An 18,590-nucleotide genomic window follows, 5' to 3' on the forward strand; every position below is an offset into this window, starting at 1 on the left:
GTTACTCAGCACTGATTTGATCAATGAAATTGCAATTACACGGTTAACTGTTGTAGTGCTGTGGGTGTTTTTAAGCAACAGCAAGCACAATTATCCCACATAGTTAGAACTTACCTAGAAAGCAGAGGAAAGATGCTGAAACAGACTTTCAACCTGGTTACAAACCTGGAGCATCAAACTGCCCTGCAGCAAGACAACATAGATATATTCTTGAAAAAGATTTGTGAAATCAAATATCAGATCCATTATAATTACATGTTATCTCAATACCCATTTCTCTCTATCTCTATCTCTTTATTTGACTTTGTTTTTGGCCTAGATTTTATCAACATTTATCCATAGCCATGACTTAAAATTAATTTTCTTGTCACAAATTTGAAAATCAAAGTTATGGACATTTTTTTTTAATTCATCATAGCTCTACATGTATACTGCTCTCAGTTGGAATCTTCTTGACCACAGCTCCAGAGGTACTAGTATTTGCTCATAGCACAGTGATGCCCTTGCTTTCAAGGCTGCAGTCAAGGTTATGGCAGTTTGGTGTTCTTGTAGATGTGACAATTCATTGTTTCATCTTTTATTTATATTGAATTTATATGTATTGAAGCTATTTATTCTCCAACAGAGACCTGACTGACTTAGCATTAATTCTCATCCTTTCACCAGACTGTTCCAAGGAGTGTTGTAACTGTGTGAAAGAAAGCCTGCTTTTCTCAATACAGTTTGCACTGTTGAGGGCTTGTTGTTACACGCTGTTGCAATTCCCTATCTTGCACATAGGTCAGATTAAAATGTCATTTTTTCCAACTTGCCTGGATATTCATGATTGCTGTCACTAGGCCCTACTGCAGGAATCAATTCAGGCTACAGAACATTCTTGATGAAATTACAATACCCTTTTACGCAGAAGTCAAGGGTTGATTGCATGTCAGTAAGCTGATGACCATGATTCCAAGTAAGCCTCAAGATAGTAATGAGAGTGGTCATATTATTTTTGGTGTCAGAAAGTTAAATGTAAATAAATTTCTGCAGGAAAAGCCCACTTTAGTAGAGACAATGAAGCAGCTGTGTGGCTCAATTGGCTAGTTTTTTCCCTTTAATAGCCATTGTAGGGCACAAAGACTTGTGGACAATGTTTGAAGAATGGGTTAAGAGAAAGGCACCCAGGGCAGAAAAGGGTATCCCCAAGGCTTTACGTCATGCCTTACAGTAAGTGACCCAGATACACTGCAGAAAAGAAAATCAAAGGCTGGTCGTTGCTTGAGACCAATCACAATCTTTAAAGGTTAGACAAGCTAAAAATTGAACATTCTGATGAAGATAATTCCAACCTCTGTATAACAGGGCATTGGGAACATCATTCTCAGGAAATCACATACAAGAGAGCCTGGTGACATAACAGGATATAAGCATATCCTTTTAGACCAGCGAGGAACTAGTTTCTGTCCAGTAGTTGTGGTGCAATTTTACAATGATTTCTTTTGCTAGACATTTGTCTACTGCCTTTTGATCTTCCTGGTCTTCTCCGGTTAACCTTACTGCCCATCAGCTGGAACCAAATTCACATCTTAGCCTAATGCCGCCTTTTTTCAGCTTTAGTGCCTATTTTACTTGCACTACAGGCTGAAAATATTAGGCTATCTGGGGTATTAAAAAAACTTAAGGTAGAAAAAATTTCACTTCAGTTTAATTACCCCTCCACCTCCCTCCCATCCAATGAATGGACGAATGGATAGACTTCCAATAAGTAATTAAATTGTAGTTAAAGCCAAAGGTGGCTATTTTGAGGAAAATCATGTCTAAGATTATTTTTAAGTAAAACTCATCTTTTTGTGTTATTGTAGGTATAAAGTGAAAAAAATGCTTATACTTCAGTTTGATATTCAGTAAATGCGCATATATTAACAGAATTTTCTACCTAAAGATTTTTTTAAAAAGCACATGTGGCCTAATACTTTTGGCCTGTACTGTGTGTGTGTGTATGTGTGTGTGTGTATATGCATATACATATCTCTATGGGAAAGACATCAGTGAACAGGGTTACAAATTGTGTTGGTGCACGCACATTCGATAACTGTAATCCTTGTGCATTAGAGTGATATGTAAGGACAAACAGTGCAGCTCTTCCTCAGGTGACTGAGAATGTCAATGCAGGATGTGATCAGTGCAGGATGTGACAGCAAGACCAGTTCCTCGACAACTACATAAGGAGGAAAGTGATGAAAAGAGGAAAATGTGGAGAAAAAAAGGAACTGCTCATGATCCAAAGCACCCCCCTCATCTGGGAAACATGGCGGAGGTAGTGTTATGACTGGGACTGGCTCACTTGTCTTCATTGATGATGTCACTGCTGACAGCAGCAGAATGAATTATAAAGCGTGCGGGAATATGTGCTCACATACAGCCAAATCCCTGAAAAGTCATTGGACAGCACTTCAACTTGCAGCAGGACAATGACCCCAAATGTTTAACTTTCTGAAAACAAAACTGAAGGCACAATTGCCCCAGAAACAAACATGAACTGAAGATGGCTCCTATACAAGCCTGGCATCACCAGGGCAGATACTCAGCATCTGGTGATGTCTATGAGTTGCAGACTTCAGGTACTCATTCACAATGCAAAGTATTTGTAGCCAAATACTACATATGATGATTTAATTCAAACTTAATTTGTTCAATCACTTTTGCTCCCCTAAAATGGGGGACTGTGTATAAAAATGGCTGTAATTCCTACATCCAATAGGTATTTAAATACCCTAAAATTAAAGCTGACAGTCTGCAATTTGGCCACATATTCATTGTTTGTGTCACTCTCCCAATACCTTAGTATTTAACTGTACATTCAGTTTGTGTCAGGAATTAAGATTGCATTTGTTAAACAAAGACATCTAGATTATTAAACCCATTCCAATCCCTGTAGCCAAAATGTACTGAACAGTAAAACACAGGAATTAAACAATAAAACACATTTGAGACTGTACATTTAAAATCTCACTGACATATTTTATAATATTAAAAGGTATGACAGTAAATAAAATATGTAGCAGTTTAAGGAGTTAAAAGTGGAATGTGTGCGTGAAGGAAATGACAGTGTCTGCTGCCTAATCGAAAATGCACATTCATTCATTATTTTTAATATTTTCATTTAATTCATTATTTAAACAAATGCACTCTAAAATACTATAAATTTTATAATACTGAAATTTTAATTAGGAACAGATTATTTGGCACTAGTTTGTTTACAGAGTAGAATATTAAGGAAAATATATTTCTCTTGTGCATTATAATTATAAGGAATAATACTTGTATCATGTAATATGCTTAAGGGTACTTTCAAACTAGTTAATTCTGGATTTCACCAGTGAATACTATGAGAAGAATTTGTAGAACATCATTATCACGAAACATGATACATACTGTTTGTTGTATGCACTTGCAGTTACAAAGACGTAGCTGGCACTATTTCCAATATTTTACATGAAGACCATCTAAATTAGAGTCGAGGAACCTTTCATAACTGCATACATAAACTACTAACGTTTTATTTTTCGTTATGCAGATTATGACTTCTGGAATGCAAATCTATAAACACTTGTAAAGCTGATTGAATGTACTTCTGCCTTTTTCATCTGTTGCAATTTGGATATCCATCCATCCACTATCTATACCCGCTTATTCCTGGTCAGGGGAGGTGCTGGAGCTGATCCCAGCATGCATTGGATGAGAGGTCGATATATATATATATATATATATATATCCCAAAGTTTTCTGTATTAATAGAGACATAGAGATTAATTGTAAACTAATGTCATGCCTCATAATGGACACATGTGCATGTGTGTATGACATATCATTAAGGTGTTACTGTAGGTGGTGTGTGGGATGTCTCTTAAATAGTTTTTTTCGCAACAAATGCACTAGTTGTAAGTTTGCATTTGCTCTTGTGGGAAATCAGGTTTAAAAATAATGAATATTTCAGCACTGCAGACTAGATCATGCCAGTAACACAATATACAGCATGCTGGTGGATTTCTGTCTCTCTGTTGGTAAAAATATCAGATGAGGAAATGATACTGAGAGGGTGTAACAAAACCAAACAGTTGCGATGTTGCTAGAATTCAGAATGAAACAAATGTTGCAATACACACAATTTATAGTTGCCCCCAAACAATATAATAGCACATGTAGAACTAGAATAGCTAGAATAAATAGGAAAACTAGTTAATCTATGGCATTTTACTTATACAACTACAACCACTACTACTCCTACTAATAATAATAATAATTTCCTTCATCAGAGAGGCATGGACTGCCACAACAGAACACCTGGCCCAACAGTCTTTGTCATTTTGCACAGCTTAAACTAGTAACATGGCTCATTTTTTTGTTACAGGTGTTTTGCTGTCATGCTCCATCGGAGGAATATTAATATTAATTCCTTCACAAGCCCCAGGCTGTCCCCATATTAAAACTGTTATGTTTATTTACAGGCTCTAAATTAATTTGGTCTAAAATTGGTTTTGCTACATAAACTGCTATTTATTCTTAATGATTAAGACAGGCAGTCTGTGTTCATCTTCTGACAAAGAGAGCCTCAGAATGTACCATACATGCATTTTGCACTTTTATAAAATTATATTCTAAATTATGTGGCAAATTAGATAAATAACAAAAAAGGGGGTAACACTTTACTATAAGGTCACATGAATTTTAATAAACTAAGGTAGTTGTTAACATGAATTATGTGCAAATACATTATGCATGGAAGTGTTCATTAGTTAGTTAGTAGTTACATTAACAAGTCATGTGTTCAAATCATCCCTAGTTTGAGTAAGTTAACATTTGCATTAACTGACTTTAACCAATCTTAAAATTAAGTTAAAATGAATTACTTATTTACAAGTAGATGAAAAAGTCATGGGTTTAACTTATACAGTAGTTAGATAGTTAACAGTTAACACATCAGGATACATGAATTTGCATCTTTTTGCAGTTAACATGATTTAACAAGCTCTGGTTTGAACAGCAGTTCCGAGGGGATCTCCTAAGTTTAACCTGGGTTCCAAGGAGGGATCCCCCTTCTAACCTCAACATTGCGAGTGGCGGTTGGAAACTCCTAGCAGCGAGCTGGCTTACCGTTGTTGTCTTTTAAATATAATTAATGTCAGTGGCTAGCTAGCTACTGTGCAATATTTTTTGTTGTTATTATGAATTATGTTGTTAGCCCTTGCTGTTGTAATTAAACATCTGAAGAATAGCTAGGTAGTTACTAGTCAAGCTGGCAGCTATACCATATGCCAGTGCTGGCTAGCTAGCTACACTTCAGTCATGTTAGTTTCATTTTTAATTTTAACTGAACTAAGCTGAAGTTAGCAAGCTAGCTAGCCACGAATGAACAAACATGGCTATGCAGCTGGCTACACACTATATTTTTGGTAACTGTAGTCTAATGGTTTACAAATTAAGTCAGGGGTCTTATGGCCTACTGTACCTTGTAATCATGTAGCTATCAGTCATGAAATGTTATAATGTGGGGTTTGCATGTGAAATGACAGATAATGCATTTAAATTAAATATAAATGAGTTTTCCACAGCTGTAAAAGTAACATTTATTATTTTATGGCAATTATTAATTAGAAACAGACTTGGGTCAAATACGTATTTGTTTTGGATTCTCTATTGATTTTGCCTGGTGTAACTGAGCCTGCCAATATGACCAGAAGGTGGGGTTTGCACTCGTTTAGAGTATTTCATTGGTTCCAATACACCAGACAAGATCAGTAAAGCATAGAAAAGTATTTGAATCCAAAACAAATATGAAAAAATGTGAAATAACCCACGTTAGGGGCTTTATTGTGTGGATGTGTGAAGTTGTTTGTGAATTCTATCTGTTTACATGAGGTCTTAAGGGCCGAGAGTCTGTGGTTATTGTGATTATTTCTGAGCTCATTGTGGTTATTTCTGTATGCAACCATGAAAAGTGCCAAACTCTCTGTGCTGTATGCTTCCCCATACCTACATCCATAACTTGGCAGGATGATTTACAAGCTCTATTTTTACATTAGGTAATCATTGGTAAATATATAAATAGTCTCCACTTCAAAACTGGTGCACAAATTGGATTAAATAATGATTAATTATGAGTGGTAAATGCTTGACCAGATCTGGTTTCACATTAGTTAATTGTTGGTAAAGATGTGAATAGATGCCACTTTATAACAAGGTACACAGTTTTTCTTAACTAATGATAAATTATCATTAACGACTGCTTAATTATCTCTGGTTTCACATTAGTTAACTGTAAATGTATAAGTAAGTTAATGTTTAACAATATTTAGTTAATCATTTAGTGAATCAGGGAATAGTTCAGTCAACCACAGAATACGAAAATAAGATTAATTAATGGTAAAATAACATTAGTTAAAGATGAACAAGCTCTGATTTCAAATGTATTAATTATTAGAATACCTATGGATTTGTTAATATCTTTGTAAGTCATTAATGCATGAGCTTTACCCTTGAATTTACAAACCATTAGTTAAGGTATTTCTTAACTAGAAACAAGCTAATTATACTGAACAAAAATATAAACGCAACACTTTTATTTTTGCAGCCATTTCTAATGTGTTTAGATAATACCTCAACGATTTGTTCTATGTGCACAAAGATCTTATTTCTCTCAAATTTTGCCCATAAATTTGTTTATATCACTGTTAGCTAGCATTTCTCCTTTGTCAAGATAATCCATCTCCTGCACTGGTGTGGCATATCAACATGCTAATTAAAAGCCATGATCACTACACAGGTGTTCCTTATGATGGGGTCAATAAAAGGGTTTTTGTTGTTCAACACCATGTCACAGATGCCTCAAGAGTTAAGAGATTATGCAATTGGCATGCTGACTGCAGCAATATCCTGTAGAGCTGTTGCCAGAGTAATGGGTGATCATTTCTCCACCATAAGCTGCCTCCAGCGTCATTTGAGAGATTTTGGAAGTTTGTTTGGAACAGGCCTCACAACTGCAGACCACGTGTAACCACGCCAGCCCAGGACCGCCACATCTGACTTCTTCACCTGCGGGATTGTCTGAGGCCAGCCACATGGACAGCTGATGAAACAGTTGGTTTACACAACCGTAGACTTTCTGCACAAACTGTCAGAAATCGCCTCAGGGAAGCTCAGCTGCGTGCTCGATGTCCTCACCGGGGTCTTGATTTGTCTGCAGTTCGGCGTCACAATCGACGTGAGTGGGCAAGAGCTCACCTTTGATGGCCACTGGCATGCTGGAGAATGGTCCTCTTCACTGATGAATCACGGTTTCAGCTGTACAGGGCAGATGGCAGGCAGCGTGTATGGCGTCGGGTGGGTGAAAGGTTTGCTGATGTCAATGTTGTGAACAGAGTGGCCCATGGTGGTAGTGGGGTGTTGGTATTGGCAGGCATATCCTATGGGCAGAGAACTCAAGTGCATTTTATCCATGGCAATTTGAATGCACAGAGATATCGTGATGAGATCCTGAGGCCCATTGCTGTGCCATTCATCCACCGCCATCACCTCATGTTTCAGCATGGCAATGCACGTCCCCATGTTGCAAGGATCTGTGCACAATTCCTCGAAGCTGAAAATGTCCCAGTTCTTCCATGGCCTGCATACTCGCCAGACATGTCACCTATTGAGCATGATCTGGATGATCTGGACTGGCGCATACGACAGCGTGTTCCAGTTCCCACCAATATCCAACAAATTTGTACAGCTATTGAAGAGGAGTGGGACAATATTTCACAGGCTACAATCAACAATTTGATTGATAATGAATCTATTTCAGTTGACTAATTTACATTTATTACCTTTGAACTCAATAAAATTTTCTAAATGGATGTGTTGCATTTATATTTTTGTTCAGTGTAGTTTAGCTCATGCATAGTTAGTAAATTTATTAACCATTAAATCATGTTAACTGTAAAATGATGTGCAAAAAGAATGGTTAACTATGGAACTATAAGTTAAGCCTGTGAATTATTAATTTATTTGTAAATCATTACTTCATGTTAACTAAAAGATCAGTTAATGTCACTTTATGTATATTGGGATTGCAGGTATGCCGTCCCACCAAGTTACGGCTGGGCAGCATGCCCCATACCTATACAGCACTGAGAGTTTAGCCGCGTTTCCACCAAAATTACCCGGAACTTTCAGTCCCAGGAACTACTTTACCAGGAACTAAAAGGTTCCTGCAGCCAATGGTTGTCTGCGTTTCCACCGGGGTCTAAAGTACCGCGAAGATTAGGCAAATTAGCCCACTGACGTTGTCGTCGGTCCATCTGTCATATGATTTCTTCTGTAACCCCATACTACCACCGAAGTAGCCTACATTATTTTCTAATAACCGGGACAGCCCGGAGGGGTTTATTCCACTTATATACAACGGGTTACCAACAATGACTATATATGGTTACTTTTGTATTTATTGATTTTCATATATCCTCTCAAACACATTCATTAACAGCAGAAAACATGCACACGTTGTAAACAATTTGCTGTTTTATTACTTTCTCGTCGTCAATTCCATATGGGCTAATCGCAAAATGACAAGAATAGAACGAAAACTCGGACTTGCGTGAAAATGTAAATTAGTAGTGGTACAGCCACCGTTTGCTTTCCTTCGAAGTTACTGCTAGCCGAGCAGCGAAGTGTGCCCTCCAGATGTGAACCATGCACCGTAAATGAGTCCATAATCTTCCTGGTCTTTTCGTGGAATTGAAAAATGGCAGTAAAATTGAGTAAAATTACGGCAGTCTGAAAAAGCTAAAGGGAAGATTACTAGAATTAACCTGTTATTTTACCCGGATAAAAAGTGCGGAAGGTGATTTCCGTTTGCTTGTACTGTATCACCAATGTTAATTATGCAGAACTACCGCATACCTCAAATAACTGTATCAAACGTTTTGAGTCAATTACAACGGGCTAACAAAGAAAATCCGGAAGAAAATATTCAGCAACCGAATTAATCAGTTTGAATGTTTTGGTAGCCTACGTAATATGCTGTCCCAGCACGAATGCTTAGCATTTTATAAAACGAATACTAAAGCAAGAAAAGAACAGAAGAGCAGACGTTATAATTCCAAGACGTTGACAGGCTATAACCAAAAGTAGGCTACTGCGCCGCATAACATACAAGTTTGATTTGAAGTTATTATGAAAATAAATTGGTTTGCCGCTGCATATTTTCAAACATGGCGGGTAATGGCGGAAAATAAATACAACACAAATGCTACGAGTACTCGACCAATCAGAAATGTTCAGCGCTGCAAGCTCCACCCAAAAGGTTCCTGTACTTTCGGAAAGTACTACCCCCTGAGCAGGAACGTTTTGGGGGGTAAAACAAAGCCCCCAGAACTAAATTTAGACCCTAGTTCCTGCGGTGGAAACGCACTGAGTTCCTCAAAAGGTTCCTAGTTCCGGGGTATAGTTCCTGCGGTGGAAACGCGGCTTTTGATACTTTTTAGGGTTCCCTACAGAAATAACCACAGTAACCAAAGACTCTCAGCCCTTAAAACCATTAACTTCATGTCAACAGACAGAATTCAAAGACAACTTCACGGGTCCACACAATAAAGCCCCAAAATTAGGGGGGATTTCTTTTTCCTTCCCATTCCATCATCACACATGCTCCAGGCACACAAACAACTCCCCATTGAACATTTAACTACATCAGCTAATAAAAACATCAGATACACATGCAAAATTGACATATATATCTGCTACTTTGCTGGTGAACCGCTGGTAATGTGTTTGCCTTTAGGACTTTTGAACGGCTGAGAGACTTGGGATCAAATCTCACCTAAGGTTCAGGAAAATCTCTAACTCCTAATGCAGGCTTGTTTGCTAACTAATAATTGCCTATTAATTTAAAACTATTGCTTTTGCGACTGTATATAACTTTATATTCCTGAAATCTATTATCTATCATTTCACAAACTCCACATACCATCATTTCATGAATATGGATGAGTATCATTTGCCTCCCACAAGAATGGATAGAGAGGTCTCTAAACATCTAAAGGGATAGAAATCTAGGTGATTCAGCATAAATGGACTTGGTTAGGTCTATTAACCAGTAAAAACAGTAAATGTACCTGTTAATGTTTAACTATTAAGTTTATCCTACGTTTTACTAAAGTATAAATAATCATGTAACTGATACATTAGTTAATGTATATGTTAACTACTAATTAATGAAAAGTTGATTTCATGCTTGCAGTTCATGTGTTTGAAAGCAGATGGGCGATGTACAAAGAGAAATACAAGTTACCTTTGGCTCCAGAAATCTACCCAATGTGTGTCATTGTATACATTATTATTATTATCTTTTTTTCACGCCGTGTTACAATTGAAATAAAACAAAGAAAAAATCAAAAAAATATATTGGTGCTTCAACATGACCAATAAAATTGTTATGTTTGGCATATACTCTGTGTGTATGTGTCAATATGTGTGTGTGTGTGTGTGCGCGTGTGTGTGCGCGCGCATGTGTGTGTGGGTCAATCATCATCAATCAGACTGTTTATTGAACTTATTCCTTTATGTATGGGCTCATTAATGATCAACTCATTTGCCACAGATTGATCCACTTGCAAAGGATGAGGCGTTAGTGGTAGGCATGGTTGCAGTATTGGAATCACAAGGCCTTGGTCCAGAGGTATATCAGATAGGAAATGGACAGGTTGGGATTTGGGTGTTTATGCTCACCCAAGCAGAGAGTTCAGTCAGACAAGCTGTGTTCATGGGTATGGGTGAGGGGAAGGGACAGGCTGTCAGCAATATAGATGTTGTAAGGGAAAAACACCCAAGAGAGGCTAAATATTCTAAGACCTAAGAGATCTGAGGCTCCACAAAATCCAGCGAGAGAAGGAAAATATGTTTATGAACACCTTGTTCAGTAGTTACAAATAATCTATCTATGGAAAGAGCTCAATGCAAGAAGGAATTTGTGTTACAGTAAGGGATTGGGCGGGCTTTTGTAATGGCATGCAAACCTATCTCAAGGATGAAGTTTCTAGAGGTAAAACTGCAGCTTTGAAAGTACAGCCTGAAAGAGGATTTAAGACTGGGAAAATTAAAATTGCACACACACTGAAAACATTGCCCCATTACATTACATGTAATGTAATGTAATGTAATGACCCAACAGAAAAACAGCTGTTTATGTAAAAAGGTGTAAAACATATACATATATATATACCATATATAAAAGCTGATTTTGTGTATTTTATTCTCAAATTCATCTTTTGATCTCAAATTCAAATGGCTTAAGTATATAGCAAAAATAACACATTTCACTCTACCGTTCCCATCTTTTTTTTAGGTCTGTATATTATGTTGGGGCACACTTATTACTATATTTATTGAAATCTAGTGCCTTGAAGAAACCAGTGAAAGTAATGTCACTGAACCAGTAGCCACTCAGCCTGTCTTCCAAATGAGTCAGTTAAAGGTGAGTATGCTCTTAAGACATTAACCAGTAATTAAACGACCAAGGTCAGTAGTGATTTACTTCTGTTCATGTAAAGAGGTTATCAGTCAGCCCAGGTTAGGAAGAGAAGGCCTTGCTCCTCCACTGCTACATAGGGGAATGTGTCCTGGCCTTTCCATTGCATTGAGCTTAGCTGTCTGCTGAGGGCCTCCTTTTAAAGCAGCAGATCAGCAGTGATCAATTAAAGTACACAGAAGGGTCAACCTCATATTATTCACAGACAAGGGCAGGAACCCTGCTCAGAATTTCCCCAGGAGTTCATCATTCATCTATGGTATACCATAAATAGTGTCTGAAATGTGCAGAACCATATGCTTTCTTGAGACTTTTCATCTGTGCCAGAGGAATGAAGCAAGGTGAAAAAGGGCGGGGCTGCCATGTTCTATGGTAAAAAATTGCCTTGATTGGACCACATTGCTCAAAGACTGACATTTCAAGGAAGCACCAACAATTATGGGGGGTTCTCTGAGCTTCACTCTCCTTGTTTTCATCATTCTTAGACATATTTATTTTTGTGCTTTCACACCCTCTGCACAGAGCCGGTCATAAAAGATATGATGAATCTGAAGTGTCTAGTACAATGAGGTAATTATGTGATCACTGACAAGGAAATATTGCAGAAAGAAGAAAATTATTTGCAGATTCCTTTATCTGGTGATGTACAGGCCTAGCTACTAACAGAGGCACTTGTGCACCTTTCACGGTTATGTCCAATGTTCCACTATTTGCCAGTGCAGCAGAAGGGAAATAAAATGTCGCATTATACTTCGTTCCATTATTGCTTTCATCTTTTTTCAATAAAGACTAATTAATTTCTGATTATGATGCTATCAGTGACATTTTTTGTTTTTTATTTCATGAAGCATTTCCCCTTGCTACTTCGGATGGAGAACTTATATTGTGAATTCAATAAATTAAATTTTTATGCAATAATTTCCCCCCCTCCTCCCTCTGCAGTTTATGAAAGATTTTCATATGTGGTACACTACAACCCTATTGTTTTGATGCTAGAGATATCTGTCTTCCACTTGATTTTACATGGAATACAGTTATGTGATTTCAGAGATGTGGTTTTGCACAATGCTCTGCTGTAGATCCATAATTCAAGAAAGTGTGATTGTAGTTTTCAGCGCCCCCCCCCCCCCCCCAAAAAAAAATAATAAAATAAAATAAAATTCAAATGGGGTTATTTTGTAAACCTAAAAATGACTTAATTTAATGTTTTAACACCCTTTGTGCGAACAGCTTAAATTGGGCCTGGTGTATTGGGATGGCACCATGTTACACCTTGGCAGGCGGCATGCCCCATACCTATACAGCATCAAGAGCTTGGCACCTTTCGGGGTTTCGTACAGAAATAACCACAATGACCACAAACTCTCGGCACTTAATTACATACAGCTCATTTCAACAGACAGAATTCGCAGAAGATTTCACATGTCCGCACGATAAAGCCTCAAACGTTGGTCATTGTGCGTTTTTTCCTTCTTTTTCCTGCCCATTACATCATCTAGGCACAGAAACAATACATATCCCCATTGGATATTTAGCTACATCAGCCAATCAAAACATCACATACACATGCCAAATGGACATATATTTTAACCAAAAAGATTTGCAGCCATTGTGGTTACTTCAGATAACATTGATGGGAAAGACTGAGTCAATGATCTTTAGTTTAAAAAAAAATTCACTAAGCAATGCACGCCTGTAAACTATGAGGGGTAAAAGTAACAACAATGATTAATTAAACGCTAAATCAATTACATTTAAGTGAAATTAACTGTTGAATCAAATAAAATTCAATCAAATGAAATATTTCAGCAAAAAAATGATTCATTAAATGCTGAATCGATTAAATTACAATTAAATTAAATGTTGAATCAAATGAAATGCAAGTAAATCAAATATTACAATATTTAATTTAATTGTAAATCCTTTAATCTTATTGTAAATAATGTGGTGTATTATGAAGGCCGTAAATGTTCTAGTACGCTAGCACTGGCTACCAGTTTATAGGTAACTAGCTAATTTGGCATTAAGTATTTTATGTAGCCTATGAATCTCCAGTGAAATTATTTGTTTAGATAATGGATACTTGTGAACCTACCTTCCTGTTAAAGTTTGTGCCCAGGTTTGTGTATGTGTCTAGGCCTAATAATAAGTTTATGCTAACATATTGAATGAGTTTCCAATTTGCTATAGGACTATTTCAGCTTTTTAATTTGGAAGTTCATGCCGTTTTATCAGTCAGACGTCATTCACAGTATCACTGATCATGAAAAGGAATGCAATTGTCTTTTCTCTGGGAAAGGACAGAAAAAAGTGGTAGTAAATGCCAAAATAGCTCCAGCTGTACACATTAGAGGTATAAGCCAATGTACCTCCTAGTTTATCATTCAGATTACAAACTGTTACAAATCTGTTTTTGAGCAGCACACGATAATGCATATGTTAGTGGTTTACTGACTATTATTTGTATATATAATTTGCATTTGTTGTCAGAGCAAAAAGAGGGAGAGATAGGGACAACAGGATGATGAAAACATCTAAGTGAATATTATAGAGCAGAATACAATGGTATAGACCCTCATGTAGACACTCTTGTTGGACACCTTATGTGTATAAGTACTCACTAGTTTCTTTACTCACTGTAATGTTTTCTCTTGTGGGTGAAGGGAAAAAATGGATAGGGAGAGAGAGAACAGCAAGCAGGAGCTTCAGTCACAAAGACTGCTCATCTGGCTTGTGTTTCAATAAGAACTGTGATTAAAGTGTGCATCTGCATTTAGATCTATGAGACTGACATCAGTTAAAAGCGCACATTCGATGACCGCAATGCTTGTGCATTCATGCGATATGTAAGAGAAAACAGAAGAGCGGTTCTTGTTCAGGTGACTGAGAATGTCAATGCCGGATGTCATGCTCAACCACTCTGCTACACTGCAGTGGGGCGACTTGCACTCGCTGCCATCTAGGTGAATGGTTCTCGCTCGTCCCTACCACAGAGCCTCTCCACCCATGCTCCCAAGTGGTGAACAAACTCCCATCCCCTACTGATATCTGAAGACGCATCTTTTCAGATTGTACCTGGGCAAACTATCACTACTCTGCAGGGCACTCTCAAACTAGAATCGCTCTTATCATTTATGTCCTTCTAATTTGTTCCTTTCATGTTACACTTGTACCACCATCCAGAACTTATATTGCAATTGTATCGTTATGTTGATGTTATAGCTTGTTTTCATGCCTCTTAGTTTGACTTACCATAACATTCTGACCTAGCCTATGCTTACGGTGCGAACTGGACTTAATGTGTTCATGGCTATTAATAACTGTGACTGAGTATTATTAGTACCTTATCAGACCTGTGTTTTGTAGTTGTTCCAGTGACCTTTGGTATGCACTTATTTTACTTTGGGTTGGATAAATAAATGACGTCAAATAAATGAAATATAATGTAATGTGTCAGCAAGAATAGCCCATTGACAGCTACATAAACTACATAAAGGGATATTATAGTAGGGTTGCAGTGCATCAACTCCTCATTGCATAGACAAATACATATTTCAGAATTCAGTGGTACAAAAACTGTAGGCACTGGTCTACAGAGATGTGGAAAAAAGTGATATGGTCAGAGGAACAAACAAGACATATTGGTAATTTTACGCAGGCTGTTGTGGCTGCGTATGGTTCTTCCACCCGCTACTGAGGCTCCTGACTGTTTGTTCAATGAATAAAGCTTAAAATTACCAATATGTCTTGTTTGTTCCTTGTTACTGATAGAGAGTTCAATCATCCAATCCCCAAACAACTCAAAACAATAGAGACAATACCAACAGGAGAATACACTGTTTGACAATGGCAGGGAAATTTGGCACATTTCACTTGGGACCCCACCCACATAATCAGCTGTGCTGCTCATCCCACAAATGCATGATCCTTACAAATGGGACATCATTGTAAAGGGAAATTAACAGGCTTTCCAATAATAATAATACAGTAACAACAGAGATATGCGATCGACCAAACACAAATTTCCAAACTTTTTTTGAGGAGTTTTTATGATTCTAATAAGAGGAAATGATAATTCTGTGACAGCTAAACATAGAGGTTAGCAGCACTATCATTTACACTTTGCAGTACAGCACTACAATTTGTGTTATAGGTTAGTGACACGCTACTCGATGTTACGTGGTTAATTTGTCTAATTCGACTCATAAAATAAAGTTTTAACAAACAAAACACAAAAACAAACAGCAGTAAAAGAACCTATTTCACGCTATCCTATAGTCTGATGCCAGTGTTAAATAAAATGCGTTTCAATACTTAACAATGATAATAAGGGAGGCCAGTCCTTAATTCTGTTAGGTGATGCTTGGTCAGCTCGTCAGCTGGTCCCAGGGTTTGTGGTAGGTGCGCAGAGACTTGGGAAACTTCCTCTGTGATGTCGGGGTCGTGACGGGTTCCAGTCAAGACGACTTGGGATGTGCACAAAGCTTCCACTTGGGCACGGCCGCAAGTGAGATACAGAGGAAAAGTCTGAAGACATGTTTCTTCAAAACAGCTGTCGATGGGAAATAAACCAGCTTGGTGGCAGGCCAACTCAGGCAGGTCTCCATTGAGGTGCGAGTTTGGAAGCATAGCAAAGTCCAGCAAAGGAGATGTGTCTGTTCGGTTAGGCTATGCCTTACCTCAGAGCAAAGTTGTTAGGTTTTTGATTCGTTTTATGCTCAAAAGTCACTGACGTGACAGAACCCCACATGCGATTTCTGCAATGTGATTGATGCATTATTTTGGCCACACAAACATTTTATAAGCTTGTGGTATTGTCAATGAAACATGGATAGATAGACCATTGATTACTGTGTTAATGTTTAAGCTTGTTAAATCGGGCTCCTCATTCCTCCAAAAAGGGGGTATTCCTTGCCCTAAGTTGATGCTTAATTGATCGCGAGACTTTATTGCATGGTCACGAGAGGAAGGGGACCGGCATGTCCTTATGCCTTGGTTGCCCAAAAAAGTTAATGATGAATATGACTCAGCAGAGAGTCAGTCCCATAGTCAGGGAACCAGAGGCCCCCAAGTCCCTGTGTATAGTTAAACATCGCTACACTATGATGAAACATTTCTATCCTGATGGGAGTGGTCTCTACTAGGATGACAATGCCCCCCATCCACAGGGCACAAGAGGTCACTGAATGGTTTGATGAGAATGAAAATGATGTGAATCATATGCTATGGCCTTCGCAGTCACATTTGAAAAATGACATGTGTACATAGAGCTATGGGAAAGATCTCAGTAAGTAGGGTTTGAAATTATAGTCGAAAGCACACATTCAATGACTGTAATGCTTGTGCAGTAGATATTAAGGAAACACACTCTTACTCAGGTGACTAAGAATGTCAATCATAAAATATGGCCTTTGCAGTCACCAAATCTAAACCCAATTGGACACCTATCGGAGATTTTGGACCGATGTGTTAGACCGCGCTCTCCCCCACAATCATCAAAACACCAAATGAGGGTGTTTTGTAAGAATGGTGTTCCATCCTTCCAATAAAGTTCCAGAGACATGTAGAATCTATGCCAAGGCACACTAAATCTGTTCAGGTGGCTTGTGGTGGCCCTACACCTTACTAAGACACTTAATGTTGCATTTTCCTTTAATTTGTCACCTGTCTGTATACACACTCAACCCCTGCCCACCGTGCCCAGCAGTGTAGTATAATGGGTAAAGAACAGGGCTTGTAACCTAAAGGTTTCAGGTTCGATTCCCAGATAGGACACTGCTGTTGTACCTTGAACAGGGTACTTGCATTGCTTCAGTATATATCCAGCTGTATAAATGTATGCAATGTGATAATGTTGTGTAAGTCGCTTGTTGTGTAAGAGCATCTGCTAAATGCCTATAATGTAATTCCCCCCATCCCCTAATGTTGAATACGTACTTATGCCCATAAAAACATGCTCTCATTTCTGTTGGCAGTCCTTCTGCATTATGAATCATACTGCAACTCTTCATGCAAGCTTTGAGGTTCCTTTTCATGCAAGGTCATTCTGATTTGCTGTGCGTGTGAATAATTCTCATGCTTTTTACAGCTCAGCTTAGATTATATTGGAAAAAATTCTTCATGAGAGTCTACAGCCAATTGCATAATTCACACTTCATTTATTGTCAACATTTTAAGAAGTATTGAAATGTGGTTTTCACTTCTCATATGATAGTATAAATTTGTGTATTGAAGATTTTTTTTTCAAAATTACTTTTATAGCTAAATCAGGCAATCATCCAGGAGAAATACAAAAGGTTCTGTGTAGTAATGATGTTCTCTGTTCATGTGAACAACAGTGAACACAATGTTTAATCTATCATTATTATTTTCTGTGATGAATGCTGTAGAATAAATAAAATGTGCATTTATATAATATGTGGGTCTTCTGAATTATAATTAATGAATAGGATAGTTTGATTTAAATGAATTCACTGAAAGATCCACTGTGTTCATTTTGTGTGGTTTTACAGCTTGACTATGAATGATATACAGCATGTCAAATTGAATAATATTTGAATATAAGGTGAATAATGCCCTTTAAAAATGGCTTTGCAGACAGTTTTGAGTCATCTTTCTTACAAATGTAAATAAATAAGTGGGCAGTTGGACAGTATTTTAGGTTGGGAAAATGACTTTGTTTCACTGCCTGATTATGGGGAATGCTAATAATTTACATCACATGTTTAAATCTCTTTTGACAGCTGAGTGAGAGGCATGGAGATGGGCTGACATGGTAATTAGCTGTATTCTTGAACAAAACTACATGTGCTCAACCTCCACATTCTCTGTTGCCATTTACCATACTGATTTGTGGGAGAATGCCCATTTATCACAGTTTCCAGAAACACTGATTCCTCATGTTTTATAAGTTGTTCTGCCAAACGGCTGAAGGCTTAGGGTAGCAGGGGGCAGAAGTGAGTCAAATCAATCTTTTTGAACCATACTGATGCTCAGAATGTCTTGGGGGCATCCCATCTAAGCACTATACTAAAAACCATAT

At 37.7% G+C, this 18,590-nt stretch overlaps 1 protein-coding gene across 5 annotated transcripts in view; it reads left to right on the forward strand.

Moving 5' to 3' along the window:
• luzp2 (leucine zipper protein 2) overlaps nt 1-18,590 on the forward strand; it is a 327,898-nt gene that overhangs the window by 116,750 nt on the left and 192,558 nt on the right. The gene's annotated exons all lie outside the window — the stretch shown is intronic.

This window comes from Anguilla rostrata, chromosome 5 (genome assembly GCF_018555375.3).
Source record: "Anguilla rostrata isolate EN2019 chromosome 5, ASM1855537v3, whole genome shotgun sequence".
In the NCBI taxonomy this organism is placed as follows: domain Eukaryota; kingdom Metazoa; phylum Chordata; class Actinopteri; order Anguilliformes; family Anguillidae; genus Anguilla; species Anguilla rostrata.